Genomic DNA, 14,045 nt, shown 5'->3' with positions numbered 1-14,045 from the left:
CTGAGTGCATGACATGTTCCCTCTGGTCTGTAGCACACTCTCTAATGAGCAGTATTGAAAGAAAAATCACGCTTTCAAAGGCGAACTTGGTGAATACCTGCTGCAATCACAGGCTCAGGATGCCTGCCATCTGCGAGGTGATTCCAGCTCGCCATGTGCAGTCTGAAACCAGCAATTGCCTCTGACTGGGAAAGAATATAACGTCACATTATTGTTTCTGAGCTTTCTGAAACAGGGTATTTGGCCTGGCATGTGATAGATAGACTTCTCTCTCAGTTTATTTCATTTCATTGTGTGGAATATTTCCCAGGGAAGACTCCAGAGAAGGAAATGCGGAAGGCTGCTCTGGGCACTGGTGGAATGGCCTGATCATTTAATTTTTGGCTGAGAGCTCAAGAGAAGAACTGCAGCTGCCCTCCAGAGCAGCTGATGCTTAGCATGGCACTAGGTGACACATCCATACATCTTAATAAACCACCATCCATTAATCTGTTAGGAGCAACTCAAGGAAATACTCCAGTGGCACCAGCCAGGGTGTGTGTGTGCTAAAGGCTCACATGATGGACTGGAGAAAAGCATTACAAGGAAACTTAATGATAATATTTTCTCTCCCATCACAAAATTGAGAAGAATGCTTCAAAGTAAAGGAATCTCTGTTGGAAGAATCAGCTGGCTATTGTGGGAACTGAAGGACAGGCTCAAGCAAGCCAGATATGCATTCAGGTTTTTGGTCCCTGCTGATATGTTGATACACAGAAATCAGTAGAAACAGCAGCTGCCTGCTCCTACAATGTCATCAATAGAAAAAAAAAATGGATGGAGAATTATAAGAAATATTACTTCATTGACTTCTGGCAGTCCAGTGGTTAAGACTCCGTGGTTCCCCTCAGGGGAGTGAGGGTTCAATCCTGGTTGGGGAACTAAGATCCCACATGTCACATGGTGCAGCCAAAAAAAATTGTTTTTAATAAAACTTTGAACATGTAAAAGCATTATGCAAGCCAAAGTTTAGAAGAGATAGATAAAAGCCAGTTGACTAGCTTCTTTGAGGTCTAGAGTTAAACTTATTTGTTACATGCAATGGATGAGGTAAAGCAGCAGGTAGGCAATAGTGATACAGCAGCAGAACAGCAAACTTGGAAAACGCAGCAGTGGCCATAGGAATGAATGGAAAAGGTCAGTTTTCATTCTAATCCCCAAAAAAGGCAATGCCAAAGAATTCAAACTACTGCACAATTGCACTCATCTCATACACTCATCGTAATGCTCAAAATTTCCCTAAGCTAGGCTTCAACAATACTTGAACTGAGAAATTCCAGACGTTCAAGCTGGATTTAGAAAAGGCAGAGGAACCAGACATCAAATTGCCAACATCCATTGGATCATAGAAAAAGCAAGAGAACTCCAGAAAAACATCTACTTCTGCTTCATTGACTATGCTAAAATTTTTGACTGTGTGGATCACAACGAACTGTGGAAAATTCTTAAAGAGATAGGAATACCAGACCACCTTACCTGCCTACTGAGAAACCTGTATGCAGGTCAAGAAGCAACAGTTAGAACCGGACATGGAACAATGGACTACTTATTTAACTTATATGCAGGTTCATCACACGAAATGCTGGGCTAGATGAAGCACAAGCTGGAATCAAGATTGCTGGGAAAAATATCAATAACCTCAGATATGCAGATGACACCACCCTTATGGCAGAAAGCAAAGAAGAACTAAAGAGCCTCTTAATGAAAGTGGAAGAGGAATGAAAAACCTGGCTTAAAATTCAACATTCAGAAAACTAAGATCAGGGCATCTGGTCCCATCACTTCATGGCAAATAGATGGGCAAACAATGGAAACTGTGACAGACTTTATTTTCTTGGGCTCCAAAATCACTGCAGATGGTGACTGCAGCCATGAAATTAAAAGACGCTTGCTGCTTGGAAGAACAGCTATGACCAACCTAGACAGCATATCAAAAAGCAGAGACATTACTTCGCCGACAAAGGCCCATCTCATCAAAGTTATGGTTTTTCCTGTAGTCATGTGTGGATGTGAGAGTTGGACCATAAAGAAAGCTGAGTTCTGAAGAATTGATGCTTTTGAACTGTGGTGTTGGAGGACTCTTGAGAGCCCCTTGGACTGCAAGGAGATCCAACCAGTCCATCCTGAAGGAAATCAGTCCTGAATATTCATTGGAAGGACTGATGCTGAAGCTGAAACTCCAATTCTTTCGTCATCTGATAGGAAGAATTAACTCATGAAAAAAGACCCTGATGCTGGGAAAGATTGAAGGCAAGAGGAGAAGGGGATAACAGAGGATGAGATGGTTGGATGGAATCCCCAACTCAATGGACATGAGTTTGCGCTAGCTCCAGGAGTTAGTGATGGACAAGGATGCCTGGCGTGCTGCAGTCCATAAGGTCACAAAGATTTGGAGACGACTGAGCCACTGAACTAAAATGAACTGAGCAGAACACTGGACTTAGAAGATTTACATTGGGATCTGCAGTCTGCCATTTACTGACAAGTGACCTTTAACAAGTTACTGAAATAGTCTGCAATTAAGTGATGAATATGGAAGTGCTTGGCACCAGCAGACAGCAAGTCCAGTTTTGCTTGATCTGTTTACCTGTTGTGGAGACTTCAATACATGTAGTCCGACCTCACATAATGACCATTTCTTTTTAAATGTTTTATTGTAAACAGTTTAGTAGCATAAAACTCATCAGTCAAGATGTCAATGTCTCTCTTGAGTAGGCCTACCAAGTGGGGTCACTCTCTTGGTTGACCCACCTAAATGCTTAATATACACTGTCTACACTTGTGTGTACTTACTGCTAAATTACTGTGTAAGCATTCTTATGTCTGTTCATGTGACATACTCTGTCTCCTCAATTAGGATTATTGACTTATTGAGCCATAAGGTATTTTAAGAAGAGTTTATCCAAACTCTTCATTGTAAAAGTGGGAATATCAAGGTCCTAGGGAAGTCCAGTAACTTGTTTCAAATCATACATCAATTGGCGACAGAGTCATTATTAGGACCAAGTGTTCTTCACTCCCTAGATAATGCTTCCTTCTCCAATTTCTCAGCACAATCGATTCTTAAAATAAGCATTTGAGGACAAGAACCAATTTTACTGCTATTGTTGTTTATATCCAAAATTTGATATCCATTCACCTATAAAGACTAATCAAAATAGCAAAATTAATGCACAGTTAGGTAATTAAAAGCCTGTGTGTGATAACTCTGCAGCAGAGGTACAAAGCACTTTGGGTTCAAAGAGAAAAAAGAGATGGATTTTTATCTGAACTGTTGCTAGTCTTCAAGAAAAACAGAGAACTGAGACTGTCTTATTGAAGGACAGAAAACAACTGACGTTTAATATACAGAGGCTAGTTTGCTAGAGACTAAGGAAATGGTCAGTGAAGAAGTAAAAGGAAAAATATTATATTTGGCTCCAATTACATCCCAGAGATAATTAATATTATGTAATGTTTCACTTTTTAAATATCTTTATATTTTTGTTCTCTGCATTTATGGAAAATAAAAAGGTTGGAAATCTAAAAGAAAGGAAATATGTCTCTGATCATCTATTAAGCTATTATATGCCAACCTTTGTTGTGATACTTGCACATCCATCGTGTCATCAAATTTTTGTCCAGCCTTCCTTGGCAATCTTTATTTCAGCACTAATTGGGAAATATTATACCCTTGTATGATCATTTTATGAATATGAATTAACAATAGATTATGTTCTTTCCGTAGTTATTAATTAGGAAACTATTGCCTGCAATAATCTTAACTGGGGAAAAAATGATTATTTTTTCACTTGAAGGATTTCTAAACATTGAGAGGCTATAAGAAGTAAGCATTCACATACAGTGGTTTCCAAATCCAACTGTACCTCTGAATCCTGGGGGAAGTTTTTTGAAAATGTAGATTCTAAGACCTCATTCCCTCGAGATTCTGATTCTGTTGATCTGATGTGCAGGTAAGAAGCTGCAGTGTGTAAAACGTGCCTAGGTGATTCTAATGCGCAGCCAGTTACGGAAAGCACAAGATACAGGAATGGTGTGTTTTCACAACATAATTTGGCTATTAGAAAATTTCAGAGACATTATTTTCATTGCAAGGACAAGTGTCAGTTATAAAGGGTTAGCCAGGAATGCACAATGCCGGTAGGAAGAAAAAATCTGTCATCCACATGATATAATAAAACAGTTTTTGCTGACCTATTGCAGCTAGTATGTTTGAGAGATTCTGAGTTTTATTTTGCAATAAAAATAGATATAATGAGTCATAAACAGAGGGTGTAAGAAATGCTCTGCTAATGAGGATGCATGCGTGCATGCTCAGTTGCTTCAGTCGTTTCTGAGTCTTTGCGACCCCATGGACTGTAGCCCACCAGGCTCCTCTGTCCATGGGATTCTCCAGGCGAGAATCCTGGAGTGGGTTGCCATCCCATCCTCCAGGGGATCTTCCTGACCCAGGGATCAAACCACCGTCTCCTGCATTGCAGGCAGATTCTTTACCATTGAGCCATGGGTAGGTAAGCCCTGCTAATGAGGATACTTGTGGTTAAAGGGAAAGAAGCCATTTCACTTGAGACAATTAAATGTGGATCTCCTCGGTGACCTTTGGAATTATAATTACATACTTTGCCTTATAGAAACAGCCTCATTATAAAAATTTTTCAGGAAAAATGTTTGATACCATTGAAGCAGTTGTTCTGGTTGACATTTTTTTAAATAACATCATGTTTAAATAATGCAACTAATATTTAAGAGCAGAATGAACTACATTCTCTGCCATGAATAGGTATAAAAATAAATAATGCAAATGTATGCTAGAAATAAGCACAAGGAACAGACACCTAGTTCTGCCTCTGAGGGTGGGGGTGGGGGGTGTCCTAAAGATTGGTAAGAGCTATATTAGAAAGGTAGGGGGCATATTAGAAAAACCACTTAACTGCATTTGTTTATCTTTACCTTTTAGGAGTTAAAGAGACTTTTGTTTATCTTTGTTTATTCCATAATCTCACCACCCTACTAATTGGAAGTCCTTCTTGAATGCACTTAATCCTTTCTATGTAATTTCAACTGACAGAAATCCTGCCCTAGGGACCTGCCGTTTGAATGGTTTGACATCCCTACAGAGAGAGGTATTGACCTTTACAGGCAACTCAAGGCTCCTGGCTTCTCCCCCACCCTCGGGGAAGGTATAAACTTCCCAAGGATGATGCCGGGTGAGGGGGAAGCCATTTCAGTCTTCAGAGGGCAAAGGTGCTGATCAGGATGACATCCTTACAATGCAGGCTGTACTTTTATGGGGAGAACTTTCAAAAGTGTTAAAATGTTTATTAGGTTTCCCTCAGGCCGCTTCCAAATGGAAGGAGGCTGACCAGCTTGCTCCAATGTCCCCTTTCCTAGGGTTGGGCTAAGGCAAAGCCAGCGGGAGGGGCACTTTTGCAGCGGGACACAGGGGCTGTTTTTGCACTCTGGCTCTCTTGGCATGGCTTTTTCTCTCGACAATGGGACAAAGTTCTGAAATTGGAAGTGGACTTTATAGGAAAACATTTTAGCCAGTCTCCATGCTTTGATTCTAGGCTCTTAACTGAGGCAAAAAGGGAATTTTCTATAGTTTTGCACTCTCTAGAGTTTTGCATTGAGGTTGGAGGGCAAACTGCTAAAAATAAGGCATCAGTTTACCCTCTTTTGTCTCCATTTTGTTTTTCTCTTTCCAAGAGACTCTGCTGGAGTCTTTCCGGGTGATTCAGCCCAATATCAAACCCATTCCTTCTCCTTACAGGAACCTCACCTCACCCTCCTCACTCCAACGGAAAGTGCAAGTCCACACTGGGATCTGCTCTTTCATCCTCAGTTTCTTTCCTTCTAAAAATGTGTTCCAGGTAACTAAACACCTTTCTGGGTGTGCTGCTTAGTTCCAAGTACTAACTTGTCTGTGAGTCACTTACTGAAGAGTCTTCAAGACTTTGCATCCAGCACCTGTCTATTCGTTTGCTATAACCAACCTACAACATCTGTCAGCTCTTCCCATGAATTAATAGGTCTGTAATTAAAATCCAACAGAGAGCTCAAAAGTTAATTAGGACAAGAAACAGCTATGTGAGCAGCATGGAACATAGCTTTCTATGAAGAAAAGACAAGCTTCTTGTAAAACAAGAGTATACCACAGGCCTCTGTCCATCCCCACACCAGCTGGTCCCTGAACTGCCTTTTTCTGACCTATATCCTCATTGTGAAAGTGCCTGATAGAAGGTATCACTACATCGCCTTGACTGTCTGACTTGCTACTTAAAATCCAACCCAGGAAAGTCTATTTCTCTTGCTTAAAGAAAACTGGAAATTTAGAAGGATCAAATACCTTGTTGCTCAAGCCTGAGTTTTCTTCTTCAGCTCTCCATGGCCTGTGCGTGGAGAGTTCAGTTTTCTGGAAGCTGAATTCATGGCAGAAAGCTATAGAAGCAGGACAGAACAGTGGTTACATACTGGAATCAAATCATACCACTTACTGTGAGCCCTAGGGCAAGTGAACAAGATTCTGTGCCTCAGTGTACAGCACATGGCAAGTTTTCAAATCTTAGCTATGCTATTAATTCAGTTTAGTCTCTATCAGAATGATGATAGGAATATCTGTTTTCACTGCTCTTAAGAGGGAATGCTAAGAAATTCATATTAATAACTTCAGTGTACTCCTAGATATATAAGAAATAGTTTCCAAAAGCAGGGTGCCATGTTTTATGCAATGTTTGGTGATTGGCTAAAATTTTTTAATAATAAATAAGAATGAATCAGAGAAAATATCCTTCAGCATAGCTGTGAAAGGAGATATATTCAAAAATCCAAGAACACAGCCCTTCAAAAAAAAAAATCTTTTTACCCTGAATAGTTGCAAAATTACACCTTCTTTCCCATACTGTGGAAGAAAAGGACAAAAAATTTCTTCCAAAATCTGTTATTTTAAGATTGGCGGTCAGAGATGGGGACCATAAAACACTGTCAAAAATGACAAAGCTTGAATTAAATTCCAGGGGCTGTTAAGAGTGATGTGAAGGACTCATCTCTGGCCAGGGATAACTGACATGAAAGTATATTGATAAATAATGTAATCTTTCTTTAAACCTGTTCCCATACAACCCAAAATCCTTCACTGCACTCAGGTGAGAATATGAAAAGGTTTCCCCGAGATCCTCAATAGAAGCAACAACTGGGATAAACTAGACTTGTCATAGAACAGTTTTCACCATCTGGAGCTCGAATGCCTCACCGAGCAGCCCTGAAGGGCCTTGCTGTTCCTTGTCAAAGGCCTCAGAGAAAATGTCTGTGCTTTTTCTAGGGAAGCTCTACTTAGACACACTCAGTCCATTCAAAGACTAGACACAAAGTCTAAGATGAATGATTAACAAAGAAAATCTCCTAACATAGTCAATATTCACTGATGAATATTTCATGTACAACTCTGACTCTCAGCCTGCAGGCAGAGGAGAGTATTAGGCTCTTCAGAACTATCAGAAATAGAGACTCTTGGCAGTTACCTGTAGCAACGGGAAATCAACTGTGAGGTTACATGTGGAATTAAGAACAACAGAAATCTCCCAGAAACCCAGGAATGGCTGGACTGAAGCTAGAATATGGTTTAAAAACTGTGAGTTTTTTCAGGACATACAATTCCAAGATTCATCAGCATCAAAAGTCTGACAAACCTTATCAATGGTAATCCTCTCAGATTCTCTGATACTATTAACCCACTACTTCACTCTCTATTTGTATATCATTTTTCTATCTTTTGACCTTAGTTTACTAATAGCTTCTGACCACTCTGGGCTCCTTCCATATCTGATCCTACTAATGATTGCCCTAGCTAGCTAGCTAGCAAGCAATCTAACAAGAGACACTACTTGACACTAAGTCACATGCCAGGTCCTTTCTAAGGCTGCTGACTACCTGGAGACTGGCTAATAAATTTGCTATCCTCACTTCAGTTCCCTCTCCTGATCCAGTCAGCTAAAATGGTGGTGTCAATGATTTAGAACAGAAATCTTCGAAGCATAGCCCACAGCCCAAATCTGGCCTGCCAGCTGTTTTTGTGCTTTGATTGGCGCTCTTCCACTACAGGGGCAGGCAGAGTTTAGTAGTTGCCCACAAAGCCTGAAATATTTACTATCTGGTCTTTTACAGAAAGTGTCTGCTTATCCCTGATTTAGAACTCAGCCAAGCAAGGAAGTGCTCTGAAAAGGGGTTTTATGTTGGTTTTCTTAGGAAGGGCACAGGAATAGAGCTAAAAGCCTCAGGAGAAAGCATCAGAGTTGTCTTAAGAAGCATTTGGATATGTATGCACATTACTGATCAAATAAATATGCATACATTCAAATTATATACATGACTTTTCCGAGGGTGAAATATAAATAAATTCACTTAAAAGTGATATTGATCCCATGAACAATACGAAAAGGCAAAAAGATAGGACACTGAAAGATGAACTCCCCAGGTCAGTAAGTGCCCAATATGCTACTGGAGATCAGTGGAGAAATAACTCCAGAAAGAATGATGGGATGGAGCCAAAGCAAAAACAATACCCAGCTGTGGAGGTGACTGGTGATAGAAGCAAAGTCCGATGCTGTAAAGAGCAATATTGCATAGGAACCTGGAATGTTAGATCCATGAATCAAGGCAAATTGGAAGTGGTCAAACAGGATATGGTTAAGAGTGAACGTCGACATTCTAGGAATCAGTGAACTAAGACGGACTGGAATGGGTGAATTTAACTCAGATGACCATTATATCTACTACTGTGGGCAAGAATCGCTTAGAAGAAATGGAGTAGCCATCATGGTCAACAAAAGAGTCCAAAAAGCAGTACTTGGATGCAGTCTCAAAAACGATAGAATGATCTCTGTTTGTTTCAAGGCAAACCATTCAATATCACAGTAATCCAAGTCTATGCCCCGACCAGTAACGCTGAAGAAGCTGAAGGTGAACGGTTCTATGAAGACCTACAAGACCTTCTAGAACTAACACCTATAAAAGATGCACTGGAATGCAAAAGTAGGAAGTCAAGAAACACCTGGCGTAACAGGCAAATTTGGCCTTGGAGTACAGAATGAAGCAGGGCAAAGGCTAATAGAGTTTTGCCAAGAGAATGCACTGGTAATAGCAAACACCTTGTTCCAACAACACAAGAGAAGACTCTACACATGGACATCACCAGATGGTCAACACCAAAATCAGATTGATTATATTCTTTGCAGCCAAAGATGGAGAAGCTCTATACAGTCAGCAAAAACAAGACCGGGAGCAGACTGTGGCTCAGATCATGAACTCCTTATTGACAAATTCAGACTTAAATTGAAGAAAGTAGGGGAAACCATTAGTCCATTCAGGTAAGACCTAGATCAAATCCCTTATGAGTATACAGTAGAAGTGACAAATAGATTTAAGGGACTAGATCTGATAAACAGAGTGCCTGATGAACTATGGACAGAGGTCTGTGACATTGTACAGGAGACAGGGATCAAGACAATCCCCATGGAAAAGAAATGCAAAAAAGCAAAATGGCTGTCTGAGGCGGCCTTACAGATAGCTGGGACGAGAAGAGAAGTGAAAAGCAAAGGAGAAAAGGAAAGATATTCCCATCTGAATGCAGAGTTCCAAAGAAGAGCAAAGAGAGATAAGAAAGCCTTCCTCAGCGATCAATGCAAAGAAATAGAGGTAAACAACAGATTGGGAAAGACTAGAGATCTCTTCAAGAAAATTAGAGATACCAAAGGAATATTTCATGCAAAGATAGGCTCAATATAGGACAGAAATGGTATGGACCTAACAGAAGCAGAAGATATTAAGAAGAGGTGGCAAGAATACACGGAAGAACTGTACAAAAAAGATCTTCACGACCCAGATAATCACGATGGTGTGATCACTCACCTAGAGCCAGACATCCTGGAATGTGAAGTCAAGTGGGCCTTAGAAAGCATCACTATGAACAAAGCAACTGGAGGTGATGGAACTCCAGTTGAGCTATTTCAAATCCTGAAAGATGATGCTGTGAAAGTGCTGCACTTGATATGCCAGCAAATTTGGAAAACTCAGCAGTGGCCATAGGACTGGAAAAGGTCAGTTTTCGTTCCAATCCCAAAGAACGGCAATGCAAAAGAATGCTCAAACTATCACACAATTACACTCATCTCTCATGCTAGTAAAGTAATGCTCAAAATTCTCCAAGCCAGGCTTCAGCAATACGTGAACCATGAACTTCCAGATGTTCAAGCTGGTTTTAGAAAAGGCAGAAGAACCAGAGATCAAATTGCCAATATCTGCTGGATCATTGAAAAAGCAGGAGAGTTCCAGAAAAACATCTATTTCTGCTTTATTGACTATGCCAAAGCCTTTGACTGTGTGGATCACAATAAACTGTGGAAAATTCTGAAAGAGATGGTAATACCAGACCATCTGACCTGTCTCTTGAGAAACCTGTATGCAGGTCAGGAAGCAACAGTTAAAACTGGACATGGAACAACAGACTGGTTCCAAATAGGAAAAGGAGTACGTCAAGGCTGTATATTATCACCCTGCTTATTTAACTTATATGCAGAGTACATCATGAGAAACGCTGGACTGGAAGAAACACAAGCTGGAATCAAGATTGCCAGGAGAAATATCAATAACCTCAGATATGCAGATGACACCACTCTTATGGCAGAAAGTGAAGAAGAACTAAAGAGCCTCTTGATGAAAGTGAAAGAGGAGAGTGAAAAGGTTGGCTTAAAGCTCAACGTTCAGAAAACTAAGATCATGGCATCTGGCCCCATCACTTCATGGGAAATAGATGGGGAAACAGTGGAAACAGTGTCAGACTTTATTTTTTTGGGCTCCAGAATCACTGCTGATGGTGATTGCAGCCATGAAATTAAAAGACGCTTACTCCTTGGAAGGAAGGTTATGGCCAACCTAGATAGCGTATTTAAAAGCAGAGACATTACTTTGCCAACAAAGGTCCATCTAGTCAAGGCTATGGTTTTTCCATCGATCATGTATGGATGTGAGAGCTGGACGATGAAGAAAGCTGAGCGCCGAAGAATTGATGCTTTTGAACAGTGGTGTTGGAGAAGACTCTTGAGAGTCCCTTGGACTGCAAGGAGATCCAATCAATCCATCCTAAAGGAGATCAGTCCTGGGTGTTCATTGGAAGGACTGATGTTGAAGCTGAAACTCCAATACTTCGGCCACCTCATGCGAAGAGTTGACTCATTGGAAGAGACCCTAATGCTGGGTAGGATTGGGGGCAGGAGGATAAGGGGACGACAGAGGATGAGATGGTTGGATGGCATCACTGACTCGATGGACATGGGTTTGCTTAGACTCCGGGAGTTGGTGATGGACAGAGAGGCCTGGTGTGCTGCAATTCATGGGGTCGCAAAGAGTCGGACACGACTGAGCGACTGAACTGAACTGAACTGATCCCACACTATCTCTTAAATAACTCTTTTTTCCCTATAAATTAGTATGGATTTCCAATCAGGCTGAGAACCTCTGATATGAAATATCAAAACAGTACATGATCTGAAAAGCATTTCTGTTTAACTCTGGAAAGCAATTTGGTGTTTTTGTTATGCTTGTGTAAGGAACTTGGTAGGATATTCACCTTATAACATGAGGTTAAGGCTAATAATGAAATAATATAATTTCTACCATTTTGGAGCTCATCTGATTCTTTTTAAAATTCAGTGAGGAAAAACTGTGATCGCTAGATTCAAGGATTTGACGAAAAGTGAATTTTCTGTCAATTTGCACAAAAAATTAACTTTGCCCATTTAGTTATGAGTTCTTCCTTATTTGATTGTGAGTACTTGGAGTACAGAGATTGGATTTTATCTCCTTCATATACCACTAATTCTTAGCAGAGTGCTGGCAAAATAGGGACCCTAATATGTATTTGTAGAATAAACAAGTAAATGTTGTCATAAGTTCTCATGGCTCAGTTAGCAAAGCTGACAGACCTTTAACTGTAAAGGACTCTGGCCACACCTTTGTAGGGGCCATCCCCCCTCTAGAGATGAAAAACTCTTAAAGTTGACATTCTCCTATACAGAAATCAGGTGCAGATTTTGTGAGATACAGACTTAACCAAGGCTTTGTCCCCCTCCTGGTTGTTGTAGTATTTGTGGTAAGTACAGAATGGGAACAAACTTTGTATGGAAGGTTAGGTGCTGACATGGATTAAAGGTCTGGACAGCATAGGATAGGGTTAGAGGCACCCAACCTTCCATACAAAGTTTGTTCCCATTCTGTACTCACCACTTAGACAGAATTGCAACTATTTTTTACTAGACAGTCTCTCTCAATAACTTGGAAGTTCATATTGCACCACTGTATAATAAAATTGAATAGGTGGAAGTTCATATTGTACCTCCGTACAATAAAATACAATACTTAATGAATAAATGATCTAATAAGTATATAAAACATAAGGCTTTATCTTCTATTATCCCTGACCATCTACACCAATTGCCAGACCCACCTTCTACCTCACATCTTTCTTAGTGTAGCCTCTCAAGGCAGCCTCTACTGTATTTCAAAGCTTGCACAACTCTAGGTATATATCTGCCATGCTGCTGCTGCTAAGTCGCCTCAGTCGTGTCCAAGTCTGTGCGACCCCATAGATCGCAGCCCACGAGGCTCCTCTGTCCCTGGGATTCTCCAGGCAAGAACACTGGAGTGGGTTGCCAGTTCCTTCTCCAATGCAATGAAAGTGAAAAGTGAAAGTGAAGTCACTCAGTCGTGTCCGACTCTTTGAGACCCCATGGACTGTAGCCTACCAGGCTCCTCTGTCCATGGGATTTTCCAGGCAAGAGTACTGGAGTGGGTTGCCATTGCCTTCTCCATATCTGCCATCCAGAGGTTCAAATCCCAGACATGGCTTTTATTAAATCATCCCTTTCTGCAGCCACTCATTAGTGATACATGTCAATCCCCAAACAACCGTCTCCCTGCTAAAGAACATCAGGTTTTACTGCCAATGTGAGAGCCCAGGAAGGAAAAGCGAGAGCAGCATCCATGTGACTCCCCACAGAGCAGTGAGCCTTTAGCAGAAAAGCACCCTGGAAAACACAGCGGCCTGCCCTTCCCGGAACCCTCCTCCGGCTGCTGGGAGTCATTCTGCCAGAATGCGGCAACGCAGCAAGGCCTGCGGGAGAATCGGAAAAGTAAAACAAGACTGCCCTCTCATGGTTACTAAAAAAATCACGGATATAAAATGAAATGCTTTCTATTCTCCATACACAGCAACCCAGGACATCCTATCGAAAATGTGAGTAATACTTACACCTTTTTAAAAGCAGATAATTTAAAGTGCACTAAAGTGGGCTCCTAAGATAAGATAAAATAAATGATAAATAAAACAGTGAAAAAATGCATTTTCTATTGAAAAACCTGATCTAGATAGAATTATAATCCTCATCAAGAATTCCTTGCTGGTTTCAGCAATAAAACTCCTAGAGGAAAACATAGGCAAAACACTCTCCGACATAAATCACAGCAGGATCCTCCATGACCCACCTCCCAGAATATTGGAAATAAAAGCAAAAATAAACAAATGGGACCTAATTAAAATTAAAAGCTTTTGCACAACAAAGGAAACTATAAACAAGGTGAAAAGACAGCCTTCAGAATGGGAGAAAATAATAGCAAATGAAGCAACAGACAAACAATTAATATCAAAAATATACAAGCAACTTCTGCAGCTGAACTCCCGAAAAATAAACGACCCAATCAAAAAATGGGCCAAAGAACTAAACAGACATTTCTCCAAAGAAGACATACAGATGGCTAACAAACACATGAAAAGATGCTCAACATCACTCATTATTAGAGAAATGCAAATCAAAACCACAATGAGGTATCATTTCACACCAGTCAGAATGGCTGCTATCCAAAAGTCTACAAGCAATAAATGCTGGAGAGGGTGTGGAGAAAAGGGAACCCTCTTACACTGTTGGTGGGAATGCAAACTAGTACAGCCACTATGGAGA

The 14,045-nt window shown here is 40.7% G+C and overlaps 1 long non-coding RNA gene across 1 annotated transcript in view; it reads right to left on the bottom strand.

Moving 5' to 3' along the window:
• LOC145542594 (uncharacterized) overlaps nucleotides 1-14,045 on the bottom strand; it is a 185,074-nt gene that overhangs the window by 154,693 nt on the left and 16,336 nt on the right. Inside the window, exon 2 of the long non-coding RNA XR_014079967.1 lies at nucleotides 6,386-6,477. This is a non-coding gene — a long non-coding RNA (uncharacterized LOC145542594). The remainder of the gene's footprint in view (nucleotides 1-6,385; nucleotides 6,478-14,045) is intronic.

The sequence above is a fragment of the Giraffa tippelskirchi genome, chromosome 3 (genome assembly GCF_054371585.1).
Source record: "Giraffa tippelskirchi isolate mGirTip1 chromosome 3, T2T-mGirTip1v1.2.pri, whole genome shotgun sequence".
NCBI lineage: Eukaryota > Metazoa > Chordata > Mammalia > Artiodactyla > Giraffidae > Giraffa > Giraffa tippelskirchi.
Note: the sequence above shows the minus strand (reverse complement) of the source record. Positions and strands in the feature narration are given on the sequence as shown.